The sequence below is a fragment of the Ptychodera flava genome, chromosome 10 (assembly GCF_041260155.1).
Source record: "Ptychodera flava strain L36383 chromosome 10, AS_Pfla_20210202, whole genome shotgun sequence".
In the NCBI taxonomy this organism is placed as follows: Eukaryota; Metazoa; Hemichordata; class Enteropneusta; family Ptychoderidae; genus Ptychodera; species Ptychodera flava.
The window spans coordinates 27,795,051-27,814,465 of NC_091937.1; the positions used below are offsets into that span (position 1 = coordinate 27,795,051).

Below are 19,415 nucleotides of genomic sequence, written 5' to 3' on the forward strand. Positions count from 1 at the left end.
CTCGTTGACTGGCGTATACGCGTGCCAAAGACACCTGTGGTTGATTTCCTGTTGACCAGTCGGATGACAGAGTTGAAAATACCTGGACTGAACCATAGAACAAATAATTTCGAATAAAACATCGCGAATGTAACCACATTCCTTAAGTTCGACGTACACTTAATTGCCCCAAAGTACCATGGAATCGCCCGACTTTCGATTGAAGAGATGATAAATGATTTATGTTTTAACCTGGATTCACAAAAGTTTCGCCCAGTGTTCATTTTTTGCCCAGGAATTCCATCTACCCACCCTTTGCAGAGTAGTAAGCTTATGGGGCAAGTAAACATTGATGCTCCGGTGCAATTCAACGATCAGCCTGTATATCGGATCGAAAGTCAACAATTTTGCGGCTCGGACTATGATTTTATAAGTTTATATAAAAGTATAAGGCGCGGGGTAATATATATTGACTGATTACTGTAGCTATAGATAGGCTACATTCAGGACGGGCAGCGACGGGCAGTAATTAGTAGGCAAAACAGGTGGTTTTCACCGTGGGCAGAACTCGGTGCCATGATACTGAACATTAATAGTAAGCCTGTCACCTTGAAGGTAATACTGTAGGTGAAACGAGGACTTCAAACGCACGATGGTACAAACAACACCACAAGTGAAACGTACACATAGAAATACACGCGTTCCTACGTTGTGCCCACCCCGGCCACACAATTAAAATATAACTGATACTGCTGGATAGTGTTAATTGGGTCGGTAAACAGTCAATTAGGCCTAATAGTTTAATTGACTACCTGGGTGATTGGCAGGTCGTGTCCAACGACGTCATATGCAAAGCAGGCCAAAAGACAAAAGCCCCCAAAGATATTGACAGCTGGCCAGGGGTTACCATGAATACGTAATGAATCTTCACTACGCAGAAATCGCGTTGTCAAGCCCTTCTTAACCGGTCAAATCCTCTTCGCATTTCCTCTCATGTGTATATATATATATATATATATATATATAATATATATATATATATATATATATATATATATATATATATATATATATATATATATATATATAATATATATATATATAATATTAATATATATTTGCTCGCAGTTTGACAACTTGATACCACAGGATGACGGACAGGATTTAACCTAACGGCAAAAACAGGAACGTGAAAGATTTCCTGCTTCCGTGGACAAAATGTATACAATGTGCCCTCCCGGTTATCACCATAATGGCTTTATGGCAACCCCGGAACTTGGGTACAGAGAGTACGGTTCAAGATATATATATATATATATATATATATATATATATATATATATATAATATATATATATATATATATAGAGGTGTGTGTGTGTGTGTGTGTGTGTGTGTGTGTGTGTGTGTGCGTTTGCCGTGAATACAAAGTGACGACGTCAACTTGAAGATGCCACACACAAAGTGACGACAGGGGTGACAAAGTAACGACCCTTACAATGTTTTTTTATGGGAAACGATTCCTGAAGTCTCCAAAATGATTTTCTGTGAGTTTGGGGCTGTCGTCACTTTGCACGATAAAAGTGACCATGTGGGTTCCTGTTGGGACACAACACCATGAGCGCCATCTTGAGGCCCGCCCGTCAAACCGATTTTAACAAAAGTCAAAATAGCATGGACATTTTACATCTATCGTGAAGCGTTTACTTTGACGTCGAAAATGTCGAGGGGCTTCACTGGACCGGGTTAACATGGAAGTACATCGTTCACCGGCCCACTACTCCCCGGATGTTCCTTTTCAAATCAATGCATTGATTTGCACTCACATCCTGGCATGTAAAACAAAAAAAGAAACGTGCACTAATATTTTACAATACATTTCATACAGTGATATACTTTAGAAAGAGGAAAATGACAAAATATTCTCATTGATGCAATTATTTACTTTGTGTCACAGGTTTACTGCCATAGGTGCTTTATCTATGACTAAGATAGTACTTAACACAATAAATTTCTGTCATAATTATCTGTGCTTTCATGGTTCAATGTCAAAAGAAAAGGTTCTCTCAGACATCTGCTTAGTATAGGTAATCGTACGGGTTCGAGTGGGTTTACAATTCTAAACCTCACGGCTTTAGCTGGCATGTTGTAAACCGCACACGGCCTTAGGCCTCGTGCGGTTTACAACATGCCAGCTAAAGCTGTGAGGTTTAGAATTGTAAACTCACTCGAACCCGTACAATTACCTACTTATACCACGAAAAAGGAGAAAATTTGAAAAATATCATGGCCTAGTTGTGCGGTGCTATCAGAATGATCAATTAGCATTGCGCCTTAAAACATCTTGTGTCAGGTACAGCTTTCTCATTGGCTAACAAACTGACTGCACTGATCCAGGTGCACATCAATTTGCCACGTGGTATGCTGCATGTGCATGTCACTGTATCGGCCAGGCCACCAGTATGGACGCATACTCGTTAATCTCTGACACAATATATTCAAGCGAAGTGGAAAGGTTTTGCTCGCAGTTTGACAACGTTATGCCACAGGATGACGAAGAGGATTTAACCTAACGGCAAAACAGGAACGTGAAAGATTTCCTGCTCCCGTGAACAGTGCACAATTGACTGAAATACAAGAATCTCGCGTACTTCAAAATACACGCAAGTCTACCTGGTCAGGCGTGTCAGTGTCGGATGCACGGGGACGTACCCGAAGCGAAAAACTTAGAACAACTGAAGTTAAAAGCAGCGAAGTATTCAGGAACCGACACATTTGTGGATGTATGGAATATATGGATATCATAACGTCCATTAGGCAGGTTAGTTTCACTTATTTTCTTATATTTTTAGGCGTGACTGTTATCGTTATTGTTTCTTCCATCGTGTTTTTTGAAAGGTCAGTTTAATGTGACATGATAATAGTATTTGAAATGTTCGATGCAATGTGTCTATCCCGCCCGCTGAGTGTTGTCCTTTGAATGGAGTTTCAAGTGTGGGATTCCATTACTTTTCGCTCAAATGTCATTCCTTTCCGACGGCACTATTTTTCAATTATTGATTATTTTCATTAAATTCAAATTGCTGCAGCAACTTGTTTGTATGATAAGGGCTTCGATGAACAACTGTTGAAGACTGCACTGGTCATCGTCCTGATGAAGAATTTCGCACGTACACTGCGTATCAGCAATTTCCTGCAGAAAACCTTGTCTGACGCTTTACAATCCCCACAACCTGTGGACAAAAGTTGATGTAAATGTTGAAGAGTACCATTTTCTGTGCTGCTCGTCAGATACCACCACATTTACTAACCTCGTACACAAGTTCACCATGCCATATTTTCATTCAAAAGCAACATGGTGATAAGTTGTCATTGAAATGTAATTTCGCTACTTCATTAAAAGTTGTCATGTGTACAATCTGCCTCATATTTTATTTTCGTTTGTTTGTAGCTAAGTAAACCTTTACGCGTGCATTGATATGGAAATTAGTAAACCTTACGTCTGTATTTATATGATAATAAAGTCTATTCATTCAACGTTAAAGTTTACTAATTCCCATATCAATGGACCGTAATGGTTTACTTATTTGCATAAGAACAATTGGTGTTGCGATAATAAACGTACGGTGAGAACAATGTGTCACATGACCACGAGTGGTATAATCAGATTTAGCTTCAACGTATTAATATAGTTCTCTATTGCTTCTAAGGAGATGTAATTGGGTGTCTTGCAAGTCTAAACACACATCGAAGTTTTTGATTTACTGCTTTTCTCTCTTCTTGTATTATTGATTGGCATCCATTATGTACAACACTTTTTGATATCTGGTCATGCACATAAAGTGTGGAATACATTCACAGCTGATTAAAAATATTGACACTCTGAAATCCCTATCTTAAAACTAACATGACAACAATTTAATTTAAACACACAATGACTGAATGTTTAACATATACCCCCAAAAATTATATATATATATATATATATATATATATATATATATATATATATATATATATAATTATATATACACACATATGTATGTGTCTGTGTCTGTGTGTTGTTGAATTTATATTCCACCTTTTGTTTAACCTTTGTCGCGTGGGGGTCACCCAGTTTTCAAAATTTGGAATAAGGGTTACCCTGTTTTTTAAAGTTGGGATAAGGGGGTAAGCTGCGTTTTTGACGTCGGGAAAAATAATCCACCCTCTCCAGGTCGAAGAGACAGCCAGTCCCTTAGGGGGAATGCCTTCATAAGGTGGATTTGGAGCCGCCGTTTGCTAATTCGAGTGGTTCATTCACCCTCCTTACTGCTGTCTTTCCTGCAAGTCGAAATTTCTCTGCAACGTTTCAGTCCCGGGGGGGACTTTTAGGTTTTTGTCATGCCCATGCGAGCGTGCATCCGTGAGTCCGTTTGTCCGTCTGTTCACGCAGATATCTCAGAGATGCCTAGAGTGATTTCATTCAAACTTTGTACAAGGACATTGACCTATATCATACATATGCACGTAAATTTGTTTCACGATATGATCCAATATGGCTGCATGGCGGCCATTTTGTTACAATTTTTCATGTAGGGAGCCATAACTCAGACACGTCCCAACTGATTTTATTCAAAGTTGGTACATAGACATTGACCTATATCATACACATGCACGTCAATTTGTTTCACGATATGATCCAATATGGCTGCATGGCGGCCATTTTGTTACAATTTTTTCATGTACGGAGCCATAACTCAGGCACATCTCAACCGATTTTATTCAAAGTTGGTACAAGGACATTGACCTATATCATACATATGCACGTCAATTTGTTTCACGATATGATCCAATATGGCCGCATGGCGGCCATTTTGTTACAATTTTTTCATGTACGGAGCCATAACTCAGGCACTTCTCAACCGATTTTATTCAAAGTTGGTACAAGGACATTGACCTATGTCATGCATATCCAGATTGATTTGTTTCATGATATGATCCAATATGGCCGCATGGCGGCCATTTTGTTACAATTTTTTCATGTCCTTAGCCATAACTCAGACATGTATCATCGGATTTTATTCAAAGTTGGTACAAGGACATTGACCTATGTCATAAATATGCATGTCAATTGGTTTCACAATCCGATGCAATATGGCTGCCTTGTGGCTATTTTGTTATGATTTTGTCATGCCTTGTGCATAATTTGGATATCTATCAACTGATTTTTTTCAAAGTTGGTACAAGGACATTGACCTATCATGTCATAAATATGCATGTCTATTGCTTTCACAGTCCAATGCAATATAATGGCTGCCTGGTTGCCATTTTATTACGTTTTTTTTACAGAGCTATAACTCAGACATATTTCCACCAGTATCATTCAAAGTTGGCCCAAGGACATTGACCTATGTCATACACTGCACATAATTTGTTTAACGGCATGTAGCAGTATCATGTCAATTACTGAAGTTTCGTAATTAGGCCGATATGTCAAGAAATACTGCATCAAATTTCATGAAATTTGGTACAAATGTAATCTCACATTGTTTTAACGGTGATAAAGACATTTATCAGTGTCAAATTAATGAATTTGTAATTGTATATGTAATGAACTTTCCTAATTAGAGTGATATATCGCTAAATACTGCGTTAATTTGATAAAACATGGTACAGATTTTGATCTCATAATGTTGTATAAAAAAAATCAATGAGACTAGGTGTTATCATTTATATATATGAAATTAATAGCTAGTTTGCATTACATAATGAATTTTTGTTTTTAGGGTGAATGTTCAAAGTACTGCATCAAACTTTATGAAATATGGTACCGGTGATAATCTGTCAGTGTTAGGATAGGATGCAAAAATGTTTGGCAGCATCCTGTCGATTAAGTACTAATTGATTCATTTTAATGACCTTTTGTAATTAGTATGGCGGCTTACATTGGTTTTATGTTTTCACCACCATGGAACTCATTTTGGCCATTAAGCCCCATCTGTATCGCAGTATCGCGAACACTGAAACTCCAAAGTTAAATGAAAAGCACTGTTAGTAATAGGAGAGGAGACAGTTTACACTATTTAACATACAGTTTGTTTGGAAAAGTCACACATATAATCAAAGGGATATGTGAAATTCGTACTTTTACCTTTTGTGTGATGTGATAAACTTACCCTTGTCCAAGCAAAGCTGTACAATCTCAAGATGTCCGTAATTTACAGCCAGATGGAGTGCTGTTTTACCCTCAATGTCTTTGTCAGTCAACATTTCCTTTTTTCAGGGTTGAGAAAAATGTGTTCAAAAGATTCAGCACTACAATGATACTTTAAACTTTGATTTGATGAAAATTGCTGTCACGACACCTTGTGTGTGTACAATATCATACCTAAAGAGGTTGCAAAGCAACATATCATCTTGGTGCCTAGCTTATTTTAGATGTTATTGATTTGAAGATGAATTTATGGAAGCGTGTACTGTATTATATTTCACCAAACTTACTTTGAATGGTATCAACAGCATCTGCGATTAAAATTGCCGCATAAAGGTAACTTGTCACCAGAAAAATAAATTATTAGTTCAATTATTCTATTCATTTCAACAAATATGTTACTTCAAGCTGCAGAGATATTTCTTTATGATGAAAATTAAGAAATGGTGGGCAGAAACGTTAACCTCTAAATTGCTCTATTGCAGTAGCTCATATTTGTTCCTAATTTCATAGTATATTCACTCACTGATTCTTAGAATGAATTGCTTTGAAGCATTGACATTAGACAAACTAGACATATTGTCTAAATCGAGGTTTTGCCAACACTGTCGGGTGCAATTTACAGCTAAGCGGTAACATGAGTCGATCATTAAATAATCAACTCTGAAAGAGTTGAAACATTGACTAGCAGGAGGTCAGACGTAGTCTAAACAACACCACCACATTTGTCCAAGCACTGTCCAAATCATATCACTTGCTTCAGGTGTAATTGTATGTGCGATGTTTGATAGTGAGCATGCGAGCGTGAGTGCTTCACGAACTCTACAACGCGTGGAGCGGTCTCAGTCAGAAAAATGTAACAACTTAGCCGGCTATTGAAACACTTTTTTGGGGAGTGGAGATTTAGCCGAGTGGTTCTCTCTGTGGCCTCTCCGCTAGGCGACTGATGCCGTATGTAGTGGGTTCGAACCCGATTGAAAACTAGCCGTATTTCACTACATCTGACCTCCTGCAAGACAATGTTTCACTTTCGCAGAATTGATTTCTTTGTGGTCGACTGGAATTACTGCTTAGCTGTTAATTGCACCTGACATTGTTGGCAACACCTCGATTTAGACAATGTGTCTAGTTCGTCTAATGCCAGTGTTTCAAAGCAATTCACTGTAACATGCACAGGAGACTACCATGAATGATGCATGATGGTAAATATACGAATGATAGATACCTTTTCGGTCGTGTCATATGCATTTGCATTAGACAACAACAGCTTGCAGATGTTGAGGTGACCTTCCATACTGGCAAAGTGAAGAGGAGTTCTTCTTTCCTCACTGAGACAGCGTAAGTTGATCTCTCCTTTCTCCATCAGTAAGCTGCAACACTTTTCATTGCCATGGCTACAGGCAAGGTGAAGAGCTGTGATCTTTTCTTTGTCAGCGGCCTATGAAATGAAAGAGAACACGGTGGTATCAGTCAGATTCGAACTCCCAACATACGGCAACCATTCACCTAGCACTGAAGGCACAGACAAAACCGCTTGGCTAAACCCCAATCTCAAAAAGAATGGTTCAATAACCGAACTAAAAAAAAGTTGTTATATTTTTCTGACTGCGACCCCTCCACACGCTGAAGAGTTTTCACGCTCGTGCGCTCGCTATCACACATCACACACAAACTTTATCGAAGCGAAGCAAAAAGTGTAATGAACACATGTTAACAAACGCTCTGTTGTTTTGTGACTTTTTTGGGTCGGCCCATTAACCTGTTAAGTTAAAAAGTTTCGAGTTGATAGAAATTCGGTTATCTTTGTCATAATCTTCCAAAGTGGCGCAAATATTAATATTGCATGCTATTGATACATTGACGTCATTAGACTTGATAACTCCTGCCGCAATTCGACTTGATTTGGACTGTAATAATACCCCTGGTACCACCGAATGAAAGCACGGAATCGACAACACGGTCGAACCCGTTTGCACATTTGAAATATAGCCATCAGCGTATCGTTTTCTCATAGAGATATTCGGCATTCTACATTTACTTCCGTATTTATATTATATTGTTACCATGTGTCATATTGACACTATGTGAAAAAGCCAGAATCCATCAGCATTGTTGTGGATTCCTCCGTGGATTCAATCAGAACCAAGGGAATCCAGAGATATCCATTGTGGGTACTCAGGGAATCCTAAGGTATCCAATTATGGATTTTCTATATACGGAACACTTTTAGAATCCACATCAGAATCCATTACAGCATTTTAATGGATTCCATAAGACAGTCTCCTGAATAATCCTGTGCAGGATTTCAATGGATTCTGCGTGAAATTAGTGATCATGGGAATCCACCCTCTTGCCTTAAATTTTCCCATGGTACCTTGCGTGAAATCGAATAAAATATCACTGTTCTGCTGTCATTCCTTTTAATTTTTTGAATTTCTCATGAATCGATATTTACTTGAAACAGTAACCAGTACCTTTTGCACATTTTGTACTGTTTCATCATTTTATTTTCATAATTGTATACCAAAATAACCTTGTATTCTGCTTCTAAACATGGCCTCTGTATCCTTTATGTTATTTTTGACAGATCCATTTCAAAAGGCCTTACTTCAGTGCAATTATCAACAATTACACTGGTAATGATGCATAGACATGCTTAGAAAATAGATATGGGGCAGTTAGTTCTATTATCGGGAAACAAACAGGACCAAGTTGATATATATGTACAGCGCGGATATTTAATATCTTTTCTGCATTCTTCCATTTTGTGTTTACAGAATTATGTGCAGGCTGTTGCCATAGGATGGTATGCACAATATCTACCATTATTGATTAAAATGTATTACCGGTATTCTCATGATATACTAGTATTCTTTCATTTTACTCATACTCACATGTAACATGTTACACTACACACATCAACAATTTAAGTTCATACAACTGTTATGCAATTAAAAAAATAATGTCCTTTTTATTCACTGAATAATACTAATCCAATGAAATATTTACAATAATTGACACATACATGTGTTAAACAAAAGCTGCGGTTTCTGAAAAAAAATCACAAACAATAATATAACCAGACTTTTTGAAACCAATATTTCAAGTCATTCATTGAACGTCTGTACAATTGAAGCAGCGATTTAAAAAAAAAAAGACTTGGCAAAAGACAATGGTAAAAATTTTGCCAAATATACAATTATGCAAACTTCACCACAATTTGAAACAGTCTTACTGAGCTGTACCCTAAAAACCTCCACACCAACTTTCAATCAATTGGAGTTGTGGTCTCAGAGAAGATTTCTTGACCAAGAATAGAAAAAATTCCCAAAAAATACAATTATACAAATATCACTGTTTATGACTCGTCGGTGTAATAACATGAGTACAGCCTGTATCTAGTCAATAAAATTCAAAGTTGAGTGGTCTTTGTTCAAAACTAAAAATGCATCATTGAGCTTTTAGCAGAATCAAGAAAATGCAAAAACATATGCTTATACATTAAACATTGTCCTGTAATGAGTTGTCAGCGCTGTTGATATTGTCATTTGTCTGTATAACGGCTCATGGCCCACAGTACAATCAATTACCCACAATGCTGTTCGATTTGTACCAACGACGTTATTTTCTTGTAACTTTTTCAGTTCTACATCAAAGCAATAATGTGAAGTCTCACGATAATTGATTAATTATATTATTAAAAGTACGTTGAAATATTGCAGTATAAATATCAAAGAAACCATAAATAACCATAAAAGTCACATTCTTCATGTACTACAAATGTCACAGTTTTGGGAAGCAAGTTATTACCAACTGAAGGGGTCATTCTCTGAAAATAGTTAGCAGGTAAATTTCTTTTGTCTGTTCTATTTGGAAAAATCAATATCCTTTTGTTTCATAAAACAGGTGCAACAATTCTCCCTACTTTCCATCACTTTATTCTGTATGGCTGAGGACACAATCAGTGGAAAATTTACAAAAATCCTTCTCAATCAAGCACAATTTTCTTAATCCTTTACAATGGGAATTGAGAAGAAAGGTGTTTTTAAAAGTACGTTCTCAGAATTTCTACACGTGGTCCAGGAATTTGTCTACACATGGGAGACATGGTAGACTTCACAGGGGAATCTACATTGGTACAAATCATGATGTATTGTGGGAAATCTCTAGTACAGTGTGGCCCACCATCCTCATCCTCAGGCTCTGGTCTGATTGGGGCCACGCCCTCAATGCAAGGTAGCCTCAATATGCATTTCCTTTGATGCAAGTGTTTTTTCCATAATGTACGCAGTTTCACTTCTCTCTCTATCCCATGGCAAGTGTCTCCGAATAAAGGCACCACCCTTGCAACTTCTGTCCTGCTCGCTGTCCTCAGAAGAAACACACACAACTATCAAATGTCTTCAGCTTCATGCTAGTCCTTGGATAGCCCCGTTTGCGTCCTTCAATTTCTGTAATAACGATACACAGAATAAATCACCAGAATTGTACATTATCCATTTAGTTTGTTTTTGTTTAAATCTTTGTATTTATAGACCTTTGATAATTCATTTGAAAGTACTTCATTAGACTAGAATGGTTAAAAGTTGATATGTATGCAAGAAATTTGATTTCTGAATCTCACTGAAATGTTGATTCACTATACACTGGAGTCTATGAGAAAACTATGAATAATTTTTTTACAATGCTTAACAAACACATTCTGTGCTTTCTGAGGTATTTGACAATTGATACAAATGTACTTGATTCAAATAGGGTGTTTGAAGGTTCAGATGTGGACAACAGTAATGATATTGGAATTTCAACTAAACATTTCTATTTTCATGGTACTAGTGGTCAACAGGTCACTGTTAAATATTTTCCCTGACAAAACTTGCTATATCTTTAATATGTAAGTAATAGAAATTGTTCATTGCTCTCAGTGAGCTCGATTTACAATAAGACAAGCCTCAGAGTTGCCAAGGCAAGATGTTTATGTGGCAGATAATTAGACTTTTGTTCAGATTTACAGTTAAATGACTACCGAGAGTGAAAGAATGCAGCGAATCATTTTATCTCCCAAAAATGTTTTGAACACTTAAACTACTTTTTTAACAATTTAAAGTGAACCCCAACCCATTCAAATTGTGCTGGCTGTAATAACTGAATGCTCCCTTGATGAATAAACTGGTCATCTATGTACTGTTGCACATCAAACTGACAAGTTTATGCCATAATATACAAATATGAAGATAAAAATGTTTTTTCACTGATTCATTGCCTATTTTATTATTTACTAAATATTCCTGTTTTTGTTAGGAGAGACTAACATCAATGTATCTCCAAGACACATGGTGTATGGTCGTGCTTCCACTATTAATTTTGCAAAACATATCATCAATTAATGCTTCAGCAAATGGACCAAGTCTTTGTACGTTGGTCGAGAACTAATACAGTAAGACATATACAGTAGAATATTAAATCTGTCAAATTAGGATGGAATATTGAGGTAGAAATATTTTTGTACCATGCAGCTTTGACCTACAGTGCCTTGTAACATTTACATATATTGAATAAAAGAGGGCATGTCATGCTGGGGAATCACCCAAATCAAAGACTGAACTGACTGTGTATGGGTGCCAGTATGGATTAAAGGCAGGGGGACTCGGAGCCTATAAATACCCCCTATCTCCCTGGGCATTCATAATCCAACATGAGTGGCACATGGTAACAGCATCAACGAATGCTCCCGAAATGTGGAGTTTTCAACAACCAAAGAGTAAATAAAGCACTGTTCCAACATATTACTTTTGTGAATACTTGTGGCATCACCTTGTTGGTGAAATTCTCTCATTATATCCATTTTAAGTTGATTTTTGATGCAAAAACTGCTGCGATGCTGTGGACGTGTTCGAAGCATTCAAAGAACAATAGGGGAAAGCTTTCAAACAGCTGCCAATCACGAGGGGATGCACAATCAAACATTTGTTGTGTCAATCAGATCGATACGATGTCAACAATGAATAAACATTTGTACCACTAAGCCTTTTATACCGTCCACAAATTTCAAAGCTACAAGTTTTTTACCCTGACATATAATGCAGCGACCTTGCACAATAATGATCATTCCACTGCTTCTGTTGGGTTTTGTTGGTTTTTTAAATTCGCTCCGTGGCCCCAGTAGATTTTTTTCAATATGATACACAATTTGAATTTTTTTCAAGGTAAATTTAGTATATTCTCTTGTCCAGTTTGATAGAGTAGACGTCGAGCCCGGCACTGTTGACTGAGATCGGGCTTGGGGTCATTTAACCCTTTCACCACCATGGTTTGTCCCAAATCCATTGTTTTCTATAGTAAAGTTGGACCTGTATACAGGGAACTGGGGGTGAAAGGGTTAATCCTGCAACCTGAAGAGTTCTGTATGATCATTGTTCAGCATTTGGGTGATTTTTGTTTGGTCAAAGTAATCAGTAACAATGTACGCAAGATTCCTTATGTTGTTTTTGTCACCATCATACACGTATACGAACGGTTTTCGATTAAAAATGGTAAAAATATCCAGTGCTTGTAAATGCATGCACAGATTCTTCAGTGACTGTTTATGCAGCAGTCGTCGATTCGACAAGGACTTGCCACCATGTAACAACTGTAACAACTGTAAAGCTACTGCCACGGCCGGCAGCAAGTTTTTGAAAGATGACTTAGACGTAACATTTGCATTAAAAACCAATAAATTTCAGGCAAGTCCAGTCAGTTACTCAGTTCGATATCACAATCGGTCCAGTGAACTTAAATCAATGCATGACATCACAGGTCAAGTCAGATCATTATTTACGACCAAGTGGTCACTCGCACTCGGTTCATACCATAGACGAGCGCACTGTGCTCATTTTATTTTGAAAAATTACTAGTTTAATTATTTTATCAAGACATAATATGCCTAAAATGCTTGGGCAAGTTTATCATGGCCTTGCTACGCCAGCAAACCACGGCCATGACGTCACAGGTCGACAGGTCATTCAATTATGGCGTCCGTGTTCTAATAACTTGCCGCGCTGCATCGCGGTGATCTTGAAACGTTTTTGTGCCCAATTCAAGTCATGTATCAAATCAGGATCTGATCCGGTAATGAAACGAAAATCGGGAACGGTCGTTCTGCGATTCAAACAATTGTCAATCATTCAGTGACGCGCAGAGGTGAAAACTGGTCAAACATTTGCTGTGCATACGAGAATAATTACGATGTAAACAAACCATGTGTAAGCTAAGAGTTACATGTATATTGGCGTGCACACAGGATGAAAACTTCGTGGTTCTCATAAACTATTTTATTAGCAAGCGTTTATGATGCAATGACATCGCGAAAGTGAGCCATTTTCGGTCGTGACTTAGCAAGAGATGAGTCAGTACCGGTACGATGTATCCTAGCGAAAAGTGCATACACTGTATTTTACAGAACTGCAGGCAGAGTCCATAGTTTACAATGACATCGAAAACAACTAAATATTAAGGTAGCGACTCAGTTTCATTGTCACTTATTTTCAATCCTCATTTTCACAAAGAAGACGTGGTCACACACCCGACATGTGGTACTTTTTTATCTGCTCGGTCACCGAAGAGTTCAGAAAATTTGTTAGTTTTCAAAAACAAGTGCGCATACTGCTGTTTTACTCAAAAACACGTGTTTTTTAGTTTTTTTACTCAAAAAGTGTAAGTACAAATCTCCAATCGGCCTTGGTGATCTGTTTACGGCAATCGACGGCTGGGTATAATGGGCAAAAAACCGTGTCCCGGATTTTTGAAATTCGCTTTTGTTTTCGCACAATGCACCTTCAAAGTGTCAACTTGACGTTTTTTGCATAAATTATTGGCCTTTGTTCACGTTTGTCAGGATATCTTCACTTCCAGGCCCTTTATCGGAAATCTGAGACACGTTCTTTCAGATATATTCATTCACTGTCCACAGGTGAAAATCAGGCTAGTCTGTCCAGGCGCCGCCGACTTATACTTATTTGAATAATGTACGCACTGCCAAATACGGAACTGAGAAAATCGACGATTTGTGTAAACGACCTATGCGTCACACATTGTGACCAAGAAGTCCGACTCGCGCACTATTTTCTGCGAATTTTCTTATACCAGGAATAAGTTGAAATATTTAGAGTCAGTTTTGGGAATTTTGAATATGTTTAGGATTGCAGATCGTGTGAAAATAGAAAGAAATTATACACTAAACTGGCAAATGCTTAGTGCCAGCAGTGGGTGGTATTTACACAACAAACACAGAGGGGTACTTAGCGATTTAATCCATTTTTGGAACGTTTAACTAGCATATTAACTGTATACTGTTAACTCAACGGTTACAATCTGGTTACCAGTGTACACAGTCAAAACGAAGACGTCGAAACTTGTGTAAAAAAGTCTATCAGATCGAGACCTGTGTGCTGTCGTCGCGCGATCGCGTCGGGCATTCACTTGTTCTTGACTCAAGTTGTCTACTTCCTGTCTCGCGATCGGCAATTTATGCATGTTCTTTGTGAAAGTGATTGTCAAGTTCATGTTAGCGCCGACACTGTGCGAACGGGACGTCACTTGCTAGTTTTCCTACCTCAAGATGAGACGAACACATGTAACTCTTGACAACATAAAATGTCTGTCGTATTTTCTTAGCTTTTGCACCGCACTACAACTTGTCGCCCTTCGTTACGACGGAGAGATTGACTCGTGTTATTTTTTCAAACTTTATTTATATGTGTTCTTGTACCGATTTTATCAAACTAATAATCATCACGCCGTAGCGTAGAACAGTGCAGGCTGTCATCGACAGCGTGTTCCGAGAGACAGAGTATCGACTAGTCTACACAGCTAGTGGAGTCACTCGACTTGCGCAATACCAGCGCACACATTATTATTTCGGAGATTTTTACTTTTAGTCAAACTTTTGATGACTGACCTCATATAGCAAAAATTGCTAGTTTCAGCACTTCTAGAAGTTGAGCCGGATTTGTTTTACGTTCAGTGTTGAGGTCCAGCTAGCAGCTGTGGAGTCTGCGGGTAATTGATAAGTTTAGACAACACAAGACTCATTTGTGAACTCTCGCAATTCACATTTGATGTAATTTAATTTTTGGGTTATATTTAAAGAAAGAAAAGGCATGAAATAAAAAAAAATATTTCCATTTCGTTGTTTCGAAAAATTAGCAGATCGGTTAACTTGCTCTTGTGAATCTACATTATGTGTGTATGAACTCCTGCACTAGCTTGGGAAACTCCTTGACATAAATGTCACTTGTTGTCGGGTACGGTGTTGTTCAAGGTTTCTCAGCAGACACGAAAAGACTGCACGATAGAAAACTCGAGTTTAAAAATATAAAGAACACGATACTAACACCAAGCATGTACAGCAAGAGTGATAAAATTATCGCAACTAACAGAAGTTTCATCTCGCTCAGGCTAATTTTTGGACTCGGGTATGCAATCAGCATAGCCTAGGATATGTTCGAAAAGCAGCGTGTCAAATACTTTCATAGTTGTCTCCGTTATCGTCTGCGTCCTCGGCCAAATATGACTCGTCACTGCATTCTTGATCGTTATTGCAGGGAGTATGAGTCAAAGTCGGACTGTTTTACATTTAAATCGACCTTTGCGCACGTTGCCATCTTTTTCAGGTCCGCTTTTGTGGACCTCGCTTGCTTTTTCGACGGTACGGAGCGCGAGCGCCGGCTTTGGTCTGCTCGACGTGTTTGCCGTACCGATACATGTGGAGTTCAAAACGCTGAGCACTATACCGCAAAGCCTATACATAATCTCTGCGTGTTTATCAAAGATATCGTGGTCGGTAATCCGCGACCGTTAAGACAAAAGGGAAATAATGGCACGCGGTGTAGCTGATAGTTTTCCATTTTAGTAATATTTCAGGAATTTTCCCGGTACGATGTGACCCAACACCTTTCATCAAAAGAAAGACCATGTGTCAGTGGTTCGAAATTTGAAATAAAAAAAAAATTGCTGAAATTGACCTTTGAACCTGAGTCGCATCGTTAAAGGATGGCGGTAGCCTCCATGATAAATTTAATTACAATCAGTCAAAGAGAGCCATTTTTTTTTTTTTAAACAGCCCCCTAAATCTACGACCGAAAGTACCGGTACGCTACAGTCGCTTTGATATAAATGCTAGCCCTGAAAACGGCCGTATGGTTTGTGTATAACTATATGTACACGACGTGATCTCACACATGTTAGTGACATGTCGTGTTCGGAGGGTTGGTAAGGTTTTGACATACGGTTGCCCCAGTAACGTTTGGACTTCTGTTATGAGAATTAAACAAAGCTTGTAAAGACATCAAAACTGTATTTGTCAATGTCAGGTCAAGGTGAGCAAGTGAGCCGTCATCACCCGATCTTCTTTGAAAGGATTCGGCCTATTGCAGCTATTGATACGTGACACGTGTGTCCGAGATCGGCTCATTGAGTTGGCACTACATCGTAAGATTTCGACAAAGGTTGGACTTTAATTTCTTCAATAACGAAGATACCTATGAACCCAGTCCGTGGTTCATCCCATTGCTCCGAAAATAAACATAACTCGTGATGAGTTGTCCGGGTCACCCTCAAAGCAACCGCGCAGCCGACCTCAATCGCTTACATATATCGTGTTATGCGAGATTCATGGAAATCTCGACCCTTCCGTGATGTAGTGTACTTTTTTTTTATTGACGTCGCGTCGTTCACCTATTTCCTACCATTTTCCTGACCGTGTTTCTCAGTCAATGTTTAGATCGGTAATTCGTGATTTCAACATACGAAATTGCCAGCTTCGGATTATTTTTAATGTTTATGTTTATTACTTTCTTGATGATTATTTCCACTACGTACGGCGCCATTTCCGTATGTAGATATGGCGGATCATTCTCGAACGATGACATGAACCCGAAACTTCAGTAAATCAACTCAGCAAAAACTTCAGTAGATCAACTCAGCACGCTCCTGTTTTTATGAAATTGATATTTTTTCCTTCTTTCTTTTTTCTTTCGCGTATTGCGAAGGCTGTACCTAAGCTTATAGTCAGAGCATGAGTTGAGAGCAAACAGATTACGCAGATAATGCGAACGATAGCAACCGTTACCAACAGACTCATTATGCAGAGCCATGCCCCAAAACGCCCACCCAAACTTGGCATTAATCCGGATCCCGGTCCATTTCGCCCCGGGCTTTAACCATGTTCATGTACCATAATTCACCAACACTGGTGCTTTGGTTAGCATGTCCTTCAAAGTTCACAACTTTAAACAAAAAACTTATCAGTGCAGACTTTGTACATGTGTATGAAGTACATACCTCTCATATTCTTCTCAGTTGTTGGCATGCCTTTTCGTGTGACTCTGTCATTCCTTGGGGCACTACACTTTTCCTATTTGTTCAACGCCTAATAAATATCTCCACGGGATCTGCAACTTGCAAGGAAATAAATAAAAAGAGTTAAAAATCCTACTGTGAAAAATTAAATTATCTTAAAACACAGATGATGAATCATCAGATTTCACGTGACAATAATGACGATGAATCACCATATTAATCTGACAGTCCATCAACACATATTTGAATCAGAAATATATCAAGCGTTTTCATTGCCTGAAAAGGCTCAACTTCATTGGATTCACACTGCACTATGCATTCCTGCAGTATTCAGAGCTGGTAGACTGTCAGACCATTGATGAAAAATTGACTCTTTTTACATCCATGGTCATATCAATATCTAAAATGTGCATGTTGAAAGTAACACCACATTTCATTTTCAGCAGAAACAGAAATAAAATGACATATCATGTTTAGGTAGATTAAAATTAATCTCATGTTAACTTAAGCCCCCACTAGCTGTATCTTCTAGCATTGTTTTTATGATTTTAACGTCAAGCCAAAAATAGTTTGTGAGAATGTTCTAATTTTGGTCATGTATACACTTATTATTAACTAACACTGGGACTGTACATGCAATTTTGGACAAGATAAAGATTGCAATGTGATTAAATATTTGCCAAAACATTAAATCCCATCACAGTGCATACAGCAAAACCCTGTATACTGTGCATATCTGCACTGAAATCTTCACACAAACTGCACAAAGCAGTCCAATGTAATGCACAGAGCATTGTGCAATTCATGCGATAAAATGTTGAATGGCCCTTACTTCATCATTTGATGGGCCACTCAGGGCGCAACATTCTCTGAATTGTTTGGTCACACAGAGTTCATGCTAATGCATGTAGTTCATACATTCCCGCAGTGAAGTTGGGCTCACCTCAGTCATACCGGTAGTGTGAAATGTTAAACAATTTCAATACCCAACACTGTAGCTAACAGAGGTGGAGGTCTGAAGTTTAGTGGAAAGAGATGATTGATTATGTTAACTAAGATTTCTGCTAAAATATCAAGCGACCAGGATGACATTTGACCCAGCCAATATGGCTATAGGTCTGATTTTTGCTGGACGGCCATCATGGGAGGAAAGTGTACAGCAAAAATATCAAGTAACCAGGATGACCTCTGACCTGAATTTAACTTATTTGCCAGTATTAGTGCAATAGCCTTCATATTTGGTGGGATGAGGCGTCACATCATGAATTACTTAAGATCTGTCAAATAAAATATTATTGACGTTGACTATAGCACGTACAGGGACAGCATAACGATTGGGGAGAGTCACTTTTCTCAGCATCGTTTTGAAAAATTCGCCCTCCCTCCCTATAAATTTTTTCCAGTCCCTTACCGGCCAGCACAGGTTGAATTCGTGAACACACATATCACAGGTCACCACTTTATGCACATACAAGGCCTCATTAAATGTGATTTAACAGTGAAGATTAATCGATAAAGTGAATTAGAGTGAAAATTCACCTATTTCTACTAGGTTAAAATGCTAATCATGCAAACTGAACTTTGGCTCGCGGCACGTGAATTAGCCTTATCCGTGGTCATACAGGTAACTCTCTTGTGCTGCAGTGTATGAGTAATTGTCTATGTTTGCAAAGCAGGGGCACTCTCGGAGAAATCCTACCGGTGCACACAGTAAAAATCACAGTCCTTAGCAATTTGTAGAGTTGTGCAAGTCCAACATATCAATAATTTGTCACATAAGTTACATAAACAATACTATAGGGCAGAATTCAGAGAAAACCAGGACAAATGGGGAGATACATGTATTTTGAGGTAAACAAATTTCAAAACTTACAGCTAGTGGTTCTTTAACCCTTTGAACCCGACT

At 38.2% G+C, this 19,415-nt stretch overlaps 1 long non-coding RNA gene across 2 annotated transcripts in view; it reads right to left on the reverse strand.

The window, feature by feature from the left end:
• Window positions 1-19,415, reverse strand: part of LOC139142379 (uncharacterized) — a 110,074-nt gene that overhangs the window by 88,376 nt on the left and 2,283 nt on the right. The window contains exon 2 of one of the 2 annotated variants that reach the window (XR_011554384.1): window positions 17,492-17,601. This is a non-coding gene — a long non-coding RNA (uncharacterized lncRNA). Of the gene's footprint in view, window positions 1-17,491; window positions 17,608-19,415 lie in introns of both variants that reach the window. The other variant, XR_011554383.1, reaches the window with a different exon arrangement.